Below are 14327 nucleotides of genomic sequence, written 5' to 3'. Positions count from 1 at the left end.
TCTTCCATCAAAAGTTACAGCGATTTATATGAAGTTGTTCAAAAACGCTTTATTTCGCCAAGACAATGCGTTTCTCACTGTTACATGCATTTGAATGGGAAACTCGCCTGAAACAAAGTATAGGTTTTCATTATGTGAATAATTTTAAAATCTTAGCTCAAACGGCTGCAAAACCTGTTTGCCCAGCACGGGGATATTGAGTTCTATAAGATAAAGTCATGAATACGTATATCTGAATTTTCTATCAAAAGTTACAGCTATTTATATGAAGTTGTACAAAAACGCTTTATTTTGTCAAGACAGTGGGTTTTAGAGTCTTTATCATTAAATCTCTGGTTGCTTCATTTTTCTATCCTATATCAGATATTTTAAAGGTTAGGTTAGGTAAAGTTCCATTCTCATGGTGAGGCAAAGTGCTTTATGTGTGTGTGTGCGTGTCATGAACGGCTATAAAAGGCCTATAATTAAAGAACAAAGCGGGGTTTGAGTTTGAGTTGCGGCAGACTGTCACTACTTGTAAATGGAACACAGCCTTCCTACGGCGGACAGCTAATAACAGGAATCGGACGCGGTCCAGCCAAGTCCACAGCAACCACCATAGCAACCGCCTAGCATGACCTTAAAAACATATTCTGTCTTCATAACTATCAAAATCATGAAATGATTTGCAAAGTGTGAAAGTGTTACAGCTGCAGAGAGCTATGGAAGCTGTTTACATAGCTAATAATATACGATGTAACCATGGAGACAGTCAGTCACGTTTTCTACAGTGAATAAGGTGATTGAGTGCACAGCGTCCACACTCTGCAGGGGGTAAAGACATTACTTCAATATTGTTTTATATTGATATATATTTGCCTTCTGTTGACCATCACCTCAGGTTCACCATTACAGTTTCAGATTACAGATGCACACTGTCTAAACACATTCAAAAACTCATGTCTCAGAGATAAGCACAGCTGTTCATGTTTGTCATTAGAGTTTTATTTGTAAGAAAATTATGAACTTCATATTGTGCATTAAATAAAAGAACATTTCACAACTCTGAGTCAACAGAAACAGGTAACAGAAATGTCTCTAATGTGTACAGTGTAGTGTAAGCATTAAAAGATCATAAAGGAAAAACTAACATTTATGTGAAACTAATTGTAATAAAAAATGAGCAGGTGCTTTATAGATTTAAAAGAAAGATTCTGAAAACAACACTTTTTTGGTCTAAGTGATCAAAGTAGAAAACAGAACTGATGTTCAAGAACAAACCGTAGCTGCACTAATATTACACATCTCGATCGTTGTACTGAACAGACATGTTGCTTTTAAAACCACATGCAGTGTGTGACCATGACTGTTCACTGAGACCATGAACGCCACTTCGCTGAAGCATTCTTCTTCTTCTTCTTGCCATTAAATTGGAAGCAGAAGCAGCACGAGCTGATTTGATCTACTGAAAGGAAAAAGCAGAACATCTGAGTTGAAACCAGTCAGCTGAAATCATTAAGACAGGAACAAATTCAATGCAGTGTCTCAAGTGGCTTAGCCTGTTACAACTGTTGATACAAGCTAAATACGGTTAGCACACAGTGTCAGGGAGCTCCAGTGTGGGAACTAGTGGCTTTAGGTTTGTAGTCATTTAACTTTCATCCATTCATTCATTTAATTCAGGAGGAAGAAATGCCAGGTTGGTGCAGGCTGGTTACATGCATTTGGTCCCATGCTGTCTTTAATTAAATGACTTGGTTCATTTTATGGCTGGGCTGTATGTGGGGTTATATCATGTTATTTGGGCAGGAGTACCTGTCCCCTGTTAGACTTAGAAAGTTTCTCCATAAGTAGAGTTTCTAACTCTTCTAGCACATCTGTGGCTGACAGCTTTTTGGTGGCTCTTTTTACCCCACACTGGTTGTGAGTGTGTAAATAGCCCCACTAGTTATTTTGGGTTGCAGTTAACTAGGGAGGAAGGGGTGGGTATGCCATGATTAGGTGAATAACAATTATATGTGATACATAAATTTCACAATGCATGCATATATCTCTATCAATTAAACCTGGCCTGAGGGCTGCCATTTTTTACATTCAGTTATTTCTCTTAGAAATGTTGGAACTAAATAATGAATGTGTTACAGTTAAAGTGAAACACTGGTCAGTGTAAATGGCTCATTGGGACACAGAAACCTTTAAATTAAACCTGATATCTAGTGTCAAACAATATCAAAGCTGTAAAAGATGTTTACATTCAGAATTTATAAAACTATGATTGTAAATAAATTCAAACAAGTGAGCTTTTCTCTTTGTGCTGAATATCAACACTGTGGTTTCTTAGACTGTAAGCTTTACTTTAGTGCAACCAGTTGCAGAAGCTGCCACTCCAAATGTCTTTTGATAACAAGAAAAAAAATACCTTTTCAGTACACGGCCTGAAGTTCTTCTCCGACATCTTCTACAATCGGCTTTGTCTGCTGGTTTGAAGACAATAAACCATAAAAAAGATGATTTAGTCACTTTGTCTGTGTCATGCAGCTCGAATGTGTCGTGTAACGATGTTGAATAGCCGTCGTTATCCCTCTGCTGCGTCAGTAGGATTGTACTGTACAGCATCTCATTGATATGTGAGGAATGCTAATGTAACACGATAACAGACTTACATCATTAAAATATAAAGTGCAGGAGATATTTAGATATTTTTTATATTTATATTACATTTTATAGCTGACGGATATTACTAAATAGATAGAATTTACTAAATAGCTGGATGAACATGAAAAATATGTCTATAATAACAAATGACCATGAGAGCCAGTAGAATTAATTCAGCTGGACACTCAAAAGATGTCCTTAAATGCTCTTTAAGTGGCAGAACAGATGAACAAACAGTTAATCGCTTACTTGAGATGAAATCTGCTCAGCTACTTTGAAAACAGCTTCTAACTGGTTCCTCCTTTAACAGGATGACTGCTCAGGGGTAAGGCCATCATGCAATCCAGCAACCTTTATGGTTCTGCTTTGATTCACCAGGAACTATTAGGGAAACCTTCCAGCGCCTCCTGTGAAAGACACAGGCATAAACACACAAACATTTATTAACATGTTCCACAGTGTTCCAGTTTGATTTTCTTATCCTGTGGACAACAACGTACATGGATGCAGGTTTATTGTTAACTTTTGTAAGGTTTATTTAATGAACATATCCAGCTGCAGCTCCACTGTGATCCTGAACTGGATAAGCACTTAAGAAAATGTGTCAATAAATGGACAAACATCAACTTACTATATTTATCCAAACAGACGGGACCAATAATGCTTCGCTGAGTTAGAGACTTTAACAGACTCTTCTATGTAAGAATGTCTCGTGCTGATATACCTGCAATACTTGACAACAAAGGTTTTTCAGACTACATGTAGCTGTCCTCTATGTCAGCTAACACATTTACATTTATGTCACACTTATTTCTGCTTTCCCATTTTATAATTATTACTTACATTTTGATTAGATACCTTGAGTTTGTAAATGATCAGATTACATAATTGGAATACAATGTATCCAATTCAGGGTTGCGGGAGGATGAAGCCTATCCCAGCTGATACAGGACAAAGTCAGGCTGCCAGTTTATTGCAGGGCTAATACAATATGTGTAACAGAAAATCCACTTAAATGTTTGATATTTCTTATAATAATCATAATTATGACTATTATTTAAAGGTTTCTTCATAAATACATTTTGATTTTTTATAACCCCTAAAATATAAACCTGAGCTGTTTCAGATTCTGACCTCTGACCTCAGTGACCTGGCTGTGTCCTCACTGCAGCTCCCTCTTGGAAGTACGTCTGCTTCTTGTCTTCCCCCAGTGTTGACCGCCTGATATCAAGATATCACGTACTGTAACTGAGGAACAAAAAAGGACAAACACTTGCATTCATTTAAAAGTACATTCATACAGAGATAATCTATGGAAACACACTAGTTCACAGTTTGGGAGGAACCAGTTCCTGTGAAACATTTCTGTATATGAACATCATGTGGAGAATGAATGAAATGAGTTCTTCAGGTGACTCAGCAGTCCCACACTGACAAATGAAATCTAGTTAAACTATTAAGCATATTTGCTCTTCTGAAATCTGTGTTAAACAACAACAAACATAAATTAGTAACAAAAACTACAGCTGAGTATAGGCTTTACAAACCACCAGCAGCCATAATGCTAAATTTTAATCTTCAAATGTTTCTGAGCTGTCTTCAACCTGCTTTTAGCACATTAAAGTCTCAATAAATAAAGTCAATGCAGACTCAATCCTAAATGTTCAGCACACAGAGACACAGAGGTACTGTTTAAAGTTTAGTGTTAACTTGAGTCACTGATCATTTGCAGTATTACAGAGTCTGGCAGTCTTTGCATGATGTCCACGTCACTGTAAGTTTCTAGCTGACTCTCAGGTGTGCCAGCAGGAAAGAGTAATAATAACCTGCATCCTGAGGTTTGTCATGCAGGATTAAAGGAGCCAAGCTTTGTTCACACAGCTAGGATTGTATTTTACACTGACCCTGGGTCAGTATCAACTTCAAGAAGACAGCTGTAACTGTTGATAGAAGAATCACACACACATATTTATGGCTTTGCCTTATAGAATTCAGCATCTCAGTGCTCAGGAAATAGGTTTTGCAGCTGTTTGAGCTAAGATTTTCAAGTTATTCACAAATTAAAACCTATACTTTGTGTCGGGCAAGAACTAAATTCAAATGCATGTAACAGTGAGAAACGCACTGTCTTGGCGAAGTAAAGCGTTTCTCATCAACTTCATAGAGCTTGCTGTAACTTTTGATAGAAGACTCAGACAAACATATTCATGGCTTTATCTTATAGACTTCAATATCCCCCCAATGTGTGTGTGAGTCTTCTCTCAAAATTTACAGCTGTCTTTATGAAGTTTATGGAAAACGCTTTATTTCACCACGTTAGTGCGTTTCTCGCTATTACATGCATTTGAATGGAGTTCTCGCCCGACACAAAGTATAAGTTTTCAATTTGTGAATAACTTGAAAATCTTAGCTCAAACAGCTGCAAAACCTATTTCCTCAGCACGGAGATGCTGAATTCTATAAGGCAAAGCCATAAATATGTGTGTGTGTGAGTCCTCTATCAAAAGTTACAGCTGTCTTCATGAAGTTGATACTGACCCAGGGTCAGTGTAAAATACAAGTTATTCACATAATGAAAACTTATACTTTGTTTCGTGCAAGAACTCCATTCAAATGCATGTAATAGTCAGAAACGCACTGTCTCGGCGAAATGAAGCCTTTTTGTACAACTTCATGAAGTTAGCTGTAACTTTTGATAAAAGGCTCAAAGCAGAGGGATAACGACGGCTATTCAACATCGTTACACGACACATTCGAGCTGCATGACACAGACAAAGTGACTAAATCATCTTTTTTGTGGTTTATTGTCTTCAAACCAGCAGACAAAGCCGATTGCAGAAGATGTCGGAGAAGAACTTCAGGCCGTGTACTGAAAAGGTATTTTTTTTCTTGTTATCAAAAGACATTTGGAGTGGCAGCTTCTGCAACTGGTTGCACTAAAGTAAAGCTTACAGTCTAAGAAACCACAGTGTTGATATTCAGCACAAAGAGAAAAGCTCACTTGTTTGAATTTATTTACAATCATAGTTTTATAAATTCTGAATGTAAACATCTTTTACAGCTTTGATATTGTTTGACACTAGATATCAGGTTTAATTTAAAGGTTTCTGTGTCCCAATGAGCCATTTACACTGACCAGTGTTTCACTTTAACTGTAACACATTCATTATTTAGTTCCAACATTTCTAAGAGAAATAACTGAATGTAAAAAATGGCAGCCCTCAGGCCAGGTTTAATTGATAGAGATATATGCATGCATTGTGAAATTTATGTATCACATATAATTGTTATTCACCTAATCATGGCATACCCACCCCTTCCTCCCTAGTTAACTGCAACCCAAAATAACTAGTGGGGCTATTTACACACTCACAACCAGTGTGGGGTAAAAAGAGCCACCAAAAAGCTGTCAGCCACAGATGTGCTAGAAGAGTTAGAAACTCTACTTATGGAGAAACTTTCTAAGTCTAACAGGGGACAGGTACTCCTGCCCAAATAACATGATATAACCCCACATACAGCCCAGCCATAAAATGAACCAAGTCATTTAATTAAAGACAGCATGGGACCAAATGCATGTAACCAGCCTGCACCAACCTGGCATTTCTTCCTCCTGAATTAAATGAATGAATGGATGAAAGTTAAATGACTACAAACCTAAAGCCACTAGTTCCCACACTGGAGCTCCCTGACACTGTGTGCTAACCGTATTTAACTTGTATCAACAGTTGTAACAGGCTAAGCCACTTGAGACACTGCATTGAATTTGTTCCTGTCTTAATGATTTCAGCTGACTGGTTTCAACTCAGATGTTCTGCTTTTTCCTTTCAGTAGATCAAATCAGCTCGTGCTGCTTCTGCTTCCAATTTAATGGCAAGAAGAAGAAGAAGAATGCTTCAGCGAAGTGGCGTTCATGGTCTCAGTGAACAGTCATGGTCACACACTGCATGTGGTTTTAAAAGCAACATGTCTGTTCAGTACAATGATCGAGATGTGTAATATTAGTGCAGCTACGGTTTGTTCTTGAACATCAGTTCTGTTTTCTACTTTGATCACTTAGACCAAAAAAGTGTTGTTTTCAGAATCTTTCTTTTAAATCTATAAAGCACCTGCTCATTTTTTATTACAATTAGTTTCACATAAATGTTAGTTTTTCCTTTATGATCTTTTAATGCTTACACTACACTGTACACATTAGAGACATTTCTGTTACCTGTTTCTGTTGACTCAGAGTTGTGAAATGTTCTTTTATTTAATGCACAATATGAAGTTCATAATTTTCTTACAAATAAAACTCTAATGACAAACATGAACAGCTGTGCTTATTTCTGAGACATGAGTTTTTGAATGTGTTTAGACAGTGTGCATCTGTAATCTGAAACTGTAATGGTGAACCTGAGGTGATGGTCAACAGAAGGCTAATATATATCAATATAAAACAATATTGAAGTAATGTCTTTACCCCCTGCAGAGTGTGGACGCTGTGCACTCAATCACCTTATTCACTGTAGTAAACATGCACCGCTAGCTCAAGTGACTGACTGTCTCCATGGTTACATCGTATATTATTAGCTATGTAAACAGCTTCCATAGATACCGCCATAGCTCTCTGCAGCTGTAACACTTTCACACTTTGCAAATCATTTCACGATTTTGATAGTTATGAAGACAGAATATGTTTTTAAGGTCATGCTAGGCGGTTGCTATGGTGGTTGCTGTGGACTTGGCTGGACCGCGTCCGATTCCTGTTATTAGCTGTCTGCCGTAGGAAGGCTGCGTTCCATTTACAAGTAGTGACAGTCTGCCGCAACTCGAACTCAAACCCCACTTTGTTCTTTAATTATAGGCCTTTTATAGCCGTTCATGACACGCACACACACACATAAAGCACTTTGCCTCACCATGAGAATGGAACTTTACCTAAGCTAACCTTTAAAATATCTGATATAGGATAGAAAAAATGAAGCAACCAGAGATTTAATGATGAAGACTCTGGGTTCTGTAGTGACCTGAATGACTCTTTGCATACAATTTATTGAAGAGGACTTTAGAATGCACTTTACATTTAGACTGTTGCTGTTTAATTTTTTACATTGTTGCGGTGTTATGTCATGAATAAAGTTCACCTGCTGGGGGTTTGATGGATCAGATCATCATAATCAATGGGTCCTGAGGTGGGCGGGACTGTCTCTGGTGATGTCACCATGAAGGAACAGCATCTGGCACGTGTTGCTGAAACATCCCAGTACACTGGTGTAGTTTCCTCTCCAGCTGTTTGACATTTGACACTTCAACATTAAGGGGAAGCAGAAGAAACAGTGTTAGGTCAGGTGACCACATGGTTTCTAAAGTAACTGACAGGAAGTAACCAGGCCGTTAGAAATGGATGGCATGTGTTTATAGTTACTGGAGTTGGGTAACTCTACTTACCAAAAGCAGAAGCACACAGATGAAGGATCAGATGCTGAATGTTGCAGGAACATGCTCGTGCGGTGGTCATTCAGTGCTGCTCCGGCAGGTTAGACAGTCCAAGACTGATATACTGCCCATCTGAGAGTTTGAAAACACACATGCAAAGATTTATTTTGTATTACAGTCAAAGTTGGATGTTCATTTTTGTCCTTTAAAAATGTTTGTGTATTTGAAAGCGCTAACATTTAAGGATGACTTGGATCGTCTCCTTTAAAGGGGAGACAAGTGTATCCACTGATCCACGTCACTTTACCTGGATGATGACTCCTCTCCCCCTCACTCAGAAACGCTCCTAATATAACCAAGCAAATAAATAATATTGAAGATTTACTTACATCATTACAAAAACAGGAAAAACATCTCCCTTTGATTCTATTTCTCCATTCCTGCTGAACATCAGGCAACAAATATCTCAATAAATCACAGTAAAATGTAAAGCACATGTTTTCTCTGCTTTGTCTAACCTCTGCAGAGCCTCTGTCAAGAAAAACATATCTGTAAGCATAAAACAAATATACATTTCATAACACGTCACTGGACAAACCTCGGTCAGTTGATTTCCTCTGTGCAGTGCAGACGAACATCAGTCAGCAAGTCAAGGTGGTGAGATGGACTGGTGTCCTTTGTGACTCTGCTGGTTCTTCTGAGGAAATACCACCGTCTCTCCACACCGTCACCATCTGTGAGCACAAACTGCTGCTCTGCTCTGCCAGCATGTAGGAAATCACATATCACACACACAGGGGTGAAGAAACATTAGAACTCAACTTTGGATACTTTAGATCTAAACAGATCAAAGTAGCTCTTAGCTTCAACAATCAGTGAACAGACAAACAATGATACCATACTGATTCTGTATGAATACAATATGGTATTTTCAATACAGGTGTCAAATTAATTTACTAAAACTAATACAGATATATGTTGTTGTTTTTTTTGATAAATTCGTTTGCTAAATTATAAGAATATATATTTTTTCATTTAACAATTGCAACTGAAAGAAATTAAATATTGAACAAAAATATATTGTCACATTCTGAGCATGCTCAGCATGCTGACAGACTTGAAGTTGCTACAGATTTTAAGAAGTGATAATTATAGGGAAAAAACTTCTCTTTTTCATCCGTTTAATCAAACATTTGATGCCTTAGATGTCTCAGTCCTATAGCATTCTGCAACTACAACTAAGCTGAAGCTTGGATTTGGCTGCAGGTGCCCTGTACATCCTTCTCAACATGTGGGTACCATTTAATCACACTTCTTCCTGAGCTTTGCTTCATCACAAGACCAAAGGTGGCATCCCGTGTCACGGTCATATCATCATCCAGAAGAAACATTTGAAGAAACATCATGGAGAAGAAACATTTACGCGCCTCCCGGTTTTGTTTTCTGATCCTGCAAAAAGACTGAGGACAACAAAGCCCAGAGAACACGAGATACACAACATCCAACATTCAGACTCAACAGCCTCCATAAATGAAGAGCACCAGGTTGGTTCAGTTATAGTAGATGTCATGGAATTTTTTAAATAAAGTCTGCAACACAGAAAGAGCTGTGATCATGCTATTTATTACTGTGCACAGGAGAGCAAACACACATCAAACATCACAGTTCAGTCATGTCAGCTCTGCCACTTCACGTGTCTCGCTATGAAACCTAATGGATCAATGGTTATGCTGTTTTGTGCCCTTGACGTTATCAGCACCTGTAAAGGGAGTTGTTTTCTCAAACTGCTGAAGTAAGTTCATCTAGTTTTAGAAACTTTCATTGAACAGTCTATAACAGTGTCACAACTAAGCATATGCATAAGCACTTAAATGCTTTAAATGAGAATAACATAAAATTTCTATTACAGGAGCTAGAGCCTGTCCCAGTAGTCATAGGTAGAGCACACCTGGACAGGTCACCAGTCTGTCAGAGGACTAACACAGATGCAGCCTGACTCAATCCTAAATGTTCAGCACACAGAGACACAGAGGTGCCGTTTAAAGTTTAGTGTTAACTTGAGTCACTGATCATTTGCAGTATTACAGAGTCTGGCAGTCTTTGCATGATGTCCACGTCACTGTAAGTTTCTAGCTGACTCTCAGGTGTGACAGGTGTGCCAGCAGGAAAGAGTAATAATAGCCTGCATCCTGAGGTTTTTCATGCAGGATTAAAGGAGCCAGGCTTTGTTCACACAGCTAGGATTGTATTTTACACTGACCCTGGGTCACTTTATTAACTAGTAACTTCGTCAGTCATGACAGAAGCTAATATTTCTGTGCTAACATCGTTTAAACAGTAACAGCTTTACTCCAATATAAGCTAACGTTTACACCGTAACTTTAAGCTAGCACCATAAAGACGGTAAAACACGTAATAACATCTACAAATGCATCTTAAAGCTGTTATATTAGCACTCGGTGTATTACTAACATAACCACATTAACATTATTGACACTCGCTGGTCTGACTTTTAATAGTCATTCTATAAATGCTGTCCGTTTAAACGGTCTTACCTGTACACACTGCTGTATCCAGATTGCAGCCAGAGTGGATTCTGGAGTCTTCCCACGCTCCTGTTAGTGATCCTCCATCTGGATGGATGATAACAACCTTCTGAACAATCTAGCAGGAGATGGTCCATATCTAGGGGATATGGACTGATAACAGCCGAAGCGGGTGAATAAAGTCACCCAGTCGCTAGCTGTGCGATTACCCAGCATACACCAGCACAATATTAGGCACAGCACCACCATAGACATTTTCAGTGGTTTTGAATGCAGGACATGGTTATCTTACCTTGTAAAATGCATGACAATAAAACAGCTAACCACCATAAAATGGTATTGTGTATGTATGTATGTGCATGTGTGTGTGTGTGTGTGTGTGTGTGAGAGAGAGAGAGAGAGAGAGAGAGAGAAAGAGAGAGAGGGGGGGGGGGGAGAGATCAAAGGCGTGTGCTTATGTTTTTTCTTGATCAAGAGTGTGCCTCCTCTCTCTTATTGGATGTATGGTATAGCATGTTTATTCAGGTGCACCTTTGAAGTCTATGAGAATACTTTGCAGCCTGGTCTGAGTGGTCATTTCTGCACAGACACAATGAAGCGTGCACTCAGTTTAGAGGAGGCTGTTGCTGCAGTTTTGCACTCTCCACAAGCAGTGGAGATACTTCCGACAGCGAAGAAGAATTTTTGCCAGGCACCGAGGAGCTTTGCAGCTCATGTGCGGAGGAGGAGAAGGAGAAGGAGGAAGAAGAGCAGGAGGAAGAGACAAGACTGGAGGATGGCCAGTGGAGATCTAAAAATGGAGAAATCATGTGGCAACCCACACAAGAGGTCCTGCCATTTTTTCCTCCCCCCATTTTAACCCCAGGACCAACCCATTATGCAATTCGTATAGGATCAGCAGCCCTGTGAGCACTTTCCATCTTTTTTTTGCAGAGGACATTATGCAGCTAATCCTGCATTTCACCAACCTGCAGGGGCAACAGGTCAGTAAAAGACTGGAAGGACATAGATGAGGAGTTGCAGGCTTACATGGGGCTTGTGATGCTGGCTGGCCTGTACAGGTCTCAACATGAAACGACAACAAGCCTGTGAAATGGGGAGACAGGGCTCTTCTGTTTCATGCTACCATGTCAAAAAAAAAAAAAAAGATTTGAGCAAATTAATCGGGCAGTAAGATTCGATGATCGTCTCTCCCGTCCAGGTCGCTACAGGGGGGGCAAGGCTGTGGTTTCCTACATCCCCAAGCAAAGAAAAAAGGTTGTCTTATTGAGCACCAGGCACCGTGAGCTACAAGTCCAGGACTCTGGGAAGAGAAAGCCCCACATCATCCTGGATTATAACAAATGCAAAGGGACTGTGGATCATTTGGACCAGGTAAGCACAATTATAAGTAATTTATTTGCCAAATTGTTTACCGTTTCTCATTGTTATAACTGATAAAGTCAGATAATGTGATTATAATAGTTTTGATATGAGATGATAGTTTTAGACTATGATAGTTTTGATAGTTACAGTAAGGAGGGGGGTTCAGTTTGACGCCCACAGGCAGGAAGAATCTCTTGCTTATGGCTGTATAAATCTGTTCATGTCACCTGATCATTTCTTTTTGTTTTGCAGGTTTGTGGCAACTACTCCTGCCGTAGAAGGACACGTAGGTGGCCCATGTGTCTGTTCTACCACATGATCGAGGTAAGCTGCTATAATGCTTTCATTCAAGACAGCTGTAACTTTTGATAGAAGACGCATATAAACATATTTATGGCTTTATCTTATAAAGTTCGATATCCCCGTGTTGAGCAAACAGGTTTTGCAGCTGTTTGATCTAAGATTTTCAAGTTATTCACAAAATGAATACCTATACTTTGTTTCGTGCGACAACTCCATTCAAATGCATGTAATAGTCAGAAACGCACTGTCTTGGCGAAATAAAGCGTTTACAACTTCATGAAGACAGCTCTAACTTTTGATAGGAGACTCAGATATGCGTATTTATGGCTTTATCTTATCGAATTCAATATCCCCGTGTTGAGCAAACAGTTTTAAAGCTATGTGAGCTAAGATTTTCAAGTTATTCACAAGATGAAAACCTATACTTTGTTTCGTGCGAGTTCCCCATTCAAATGCATGTAACAGTGACAAACGCACGGTCTCGGCGAAATAAAGTGCTTTTGTACAGCTTGAAGTTACCTGTAACTTTTGATAGAAGGCTTAGAGACACACATCAATATGGCTTTGCCTTATACAATTCAGCATCTCCGTGCTGGGGAAACAGGTTTTGCAGCTGTTTGAGCCAAGAGCTTCCAGTTATTGAAAAAATGAAAGCCTATACTTTGTTTCGTGCGAGAACTCCATTCAAATGCATGTAAAAGTCAGAAACGCACTGTCTCGGTGAAATAAAGGGTTTACAACTTCATGAAGACAGCTGTAACTTTTGATAGGAAACTCAGATATACGTATTTATGGCTTTATCTTATAGAATTCAATATCCCCGTTGAGCAAACAGTTTTAAAGCTATGTGAGCTAAGATTTTTAAGTTATTCACAAAATAAAAAGCTATACTTTGTTTCGTGTGAGAACTCCATTTATGTTACGCCCCTAATCTAGGCGTGTAGGGACGCACATAAGGTTGGAGGAGAGAGATACAAATCCCCGCCCTGGTTCCCAAGCCAAACATCCAAACCAGTTGTGAGTAAAAAAAGGTGATTTTATTTAAGGACAAGAAGCATAGCTCCAGGGTGAGCCCAGGCCAAAATAATAAACAAAACCAACTAAGACCCACCAGAAAAGACTAACTAAACCCTAGGAAAGAAAAAGAACAAACAAATGACAGAGCTATCCCTCGCTCCCTGACCAAGAAAACAGGAGAAAACGATTCCAAAAGAAAAGGCAGCTCACCCCTTCCGCTTCAGCCCACGAGTGCCTAAGCTCTCAGCTAATGCACTAGGAGCGGCTTTTACAATTCACCCTCACACAAATACACAAGATAAGCACAGGCTGGGAAAACCATGGTCAGGACCGCGACGGCTGTCAGGCTACTCGCTCGTTGCACACACTCTCTCCCTCTCTCCCCTCTGGAGCTGTCAGAGCGGCTTTTTGAACGTGGTCACCTGTTCCATGGTCCAATCAGCTGCTCACTACTCTTCATTAGGGGAGGGACCTGTAAAGTGTCTTAAACACAGGAAAGAGACACATGTCTCGCATGTAATAGTCAGAAACGCACTATCTTTGCAAAATAAAGCCTTTTTGTACAACTTCATGAAGTTAGCTATAACTTTTGATAGAAGATTCAGATTTACGTAGTTATGGCTTTATCTTATAATATTCAGTATCCCCGTGTTGAGCAAACAGGTTTGAGCTAAGATTTTCGAGTTATTCACATAATGAAAACCTATACTTTGTTTCGTGCGAGAACTGCATTCAAATGCATGTAATAGTCAGAAACGCACTGTCTCGGCGAAATAAAGTGTTTTTGTACAGCTTCATGAAGACAGCTGTAACTTTTGATAGAAGGCTCAGATTTATGTATTTATGGTTTTATCTTATAGAATTCAATATCCCCGTGCTGGGAAAACAGATTTTGCAGCTGTGTGAGCTAAGATTTCCAAGTTATACACATAATGAAAACCTATACTTTGTTTCGGTCGAGTTCCCCATTCAAATGCATGTAACAGTGAGAAACGCACTGTCTTGGCGAAAGAAAGCGGTTTTGTACAACTTCATATAAATAGC

The 14327-nt window shown here is 39.2% G+C and overlaps 1 long non-coding RNA gene across 5 annotated transcripts; it reads right to left on the bottom strand.

Moving 5' to 3' along the window:
* Positions 1-2410: 2410 nt before the first annotated feature.
* LOC146566675 (uncharacterized) lies at positions 2411-10970 on the bottom strand. Of its 5 annotated transcripts, none has more exons than XR_014893814.1 (8): positions 9352-10970; positions 8651-8812; positions 8360-8398; positions 8065-8184; positions 7761-7922; positions 3769-3882; positions 2884-3041; positions 2411-2456 (listed from the first exon to the last, which is right to left on the bottom strand). It is a non-coding gene; the product is annotated as an uncharacterized LOC146566675 (long non-coding RNA). The 5 variants fall into 5 exon arrangements; XR_014893815.1 differs by having other exon boundaries at positions 8651-8807; XR_014893813.1 differs by having other exon boundaries at positions 8651-10685; positions 10891-10960.
* Between the last annotated feature and the right edge of the window lie 3357 nt (positions 10971-14327).

Source organism: Mchenga conophoros, linkage group LG9, assembly GCF_057382185.1.
Source record: "Mchenga conophoros isolate Kocher_MC1m ecotype Shallow Benthic linkage group LG9, M_conophoros_male_GT1.1, whole genome shotgun sequence".
Taxonomy (NCBI): domain Eukaryota; kingdom Metazoa; phylum Chordata; class Actinopteri; order Cichliformes; family Cichlidae; genus Mchenga; species Mchenga conophoros.
Note: the sequence above shows the minus strand (reverse complement) of the source record. Positions and strands in the feature narration are given on the sequence as shown.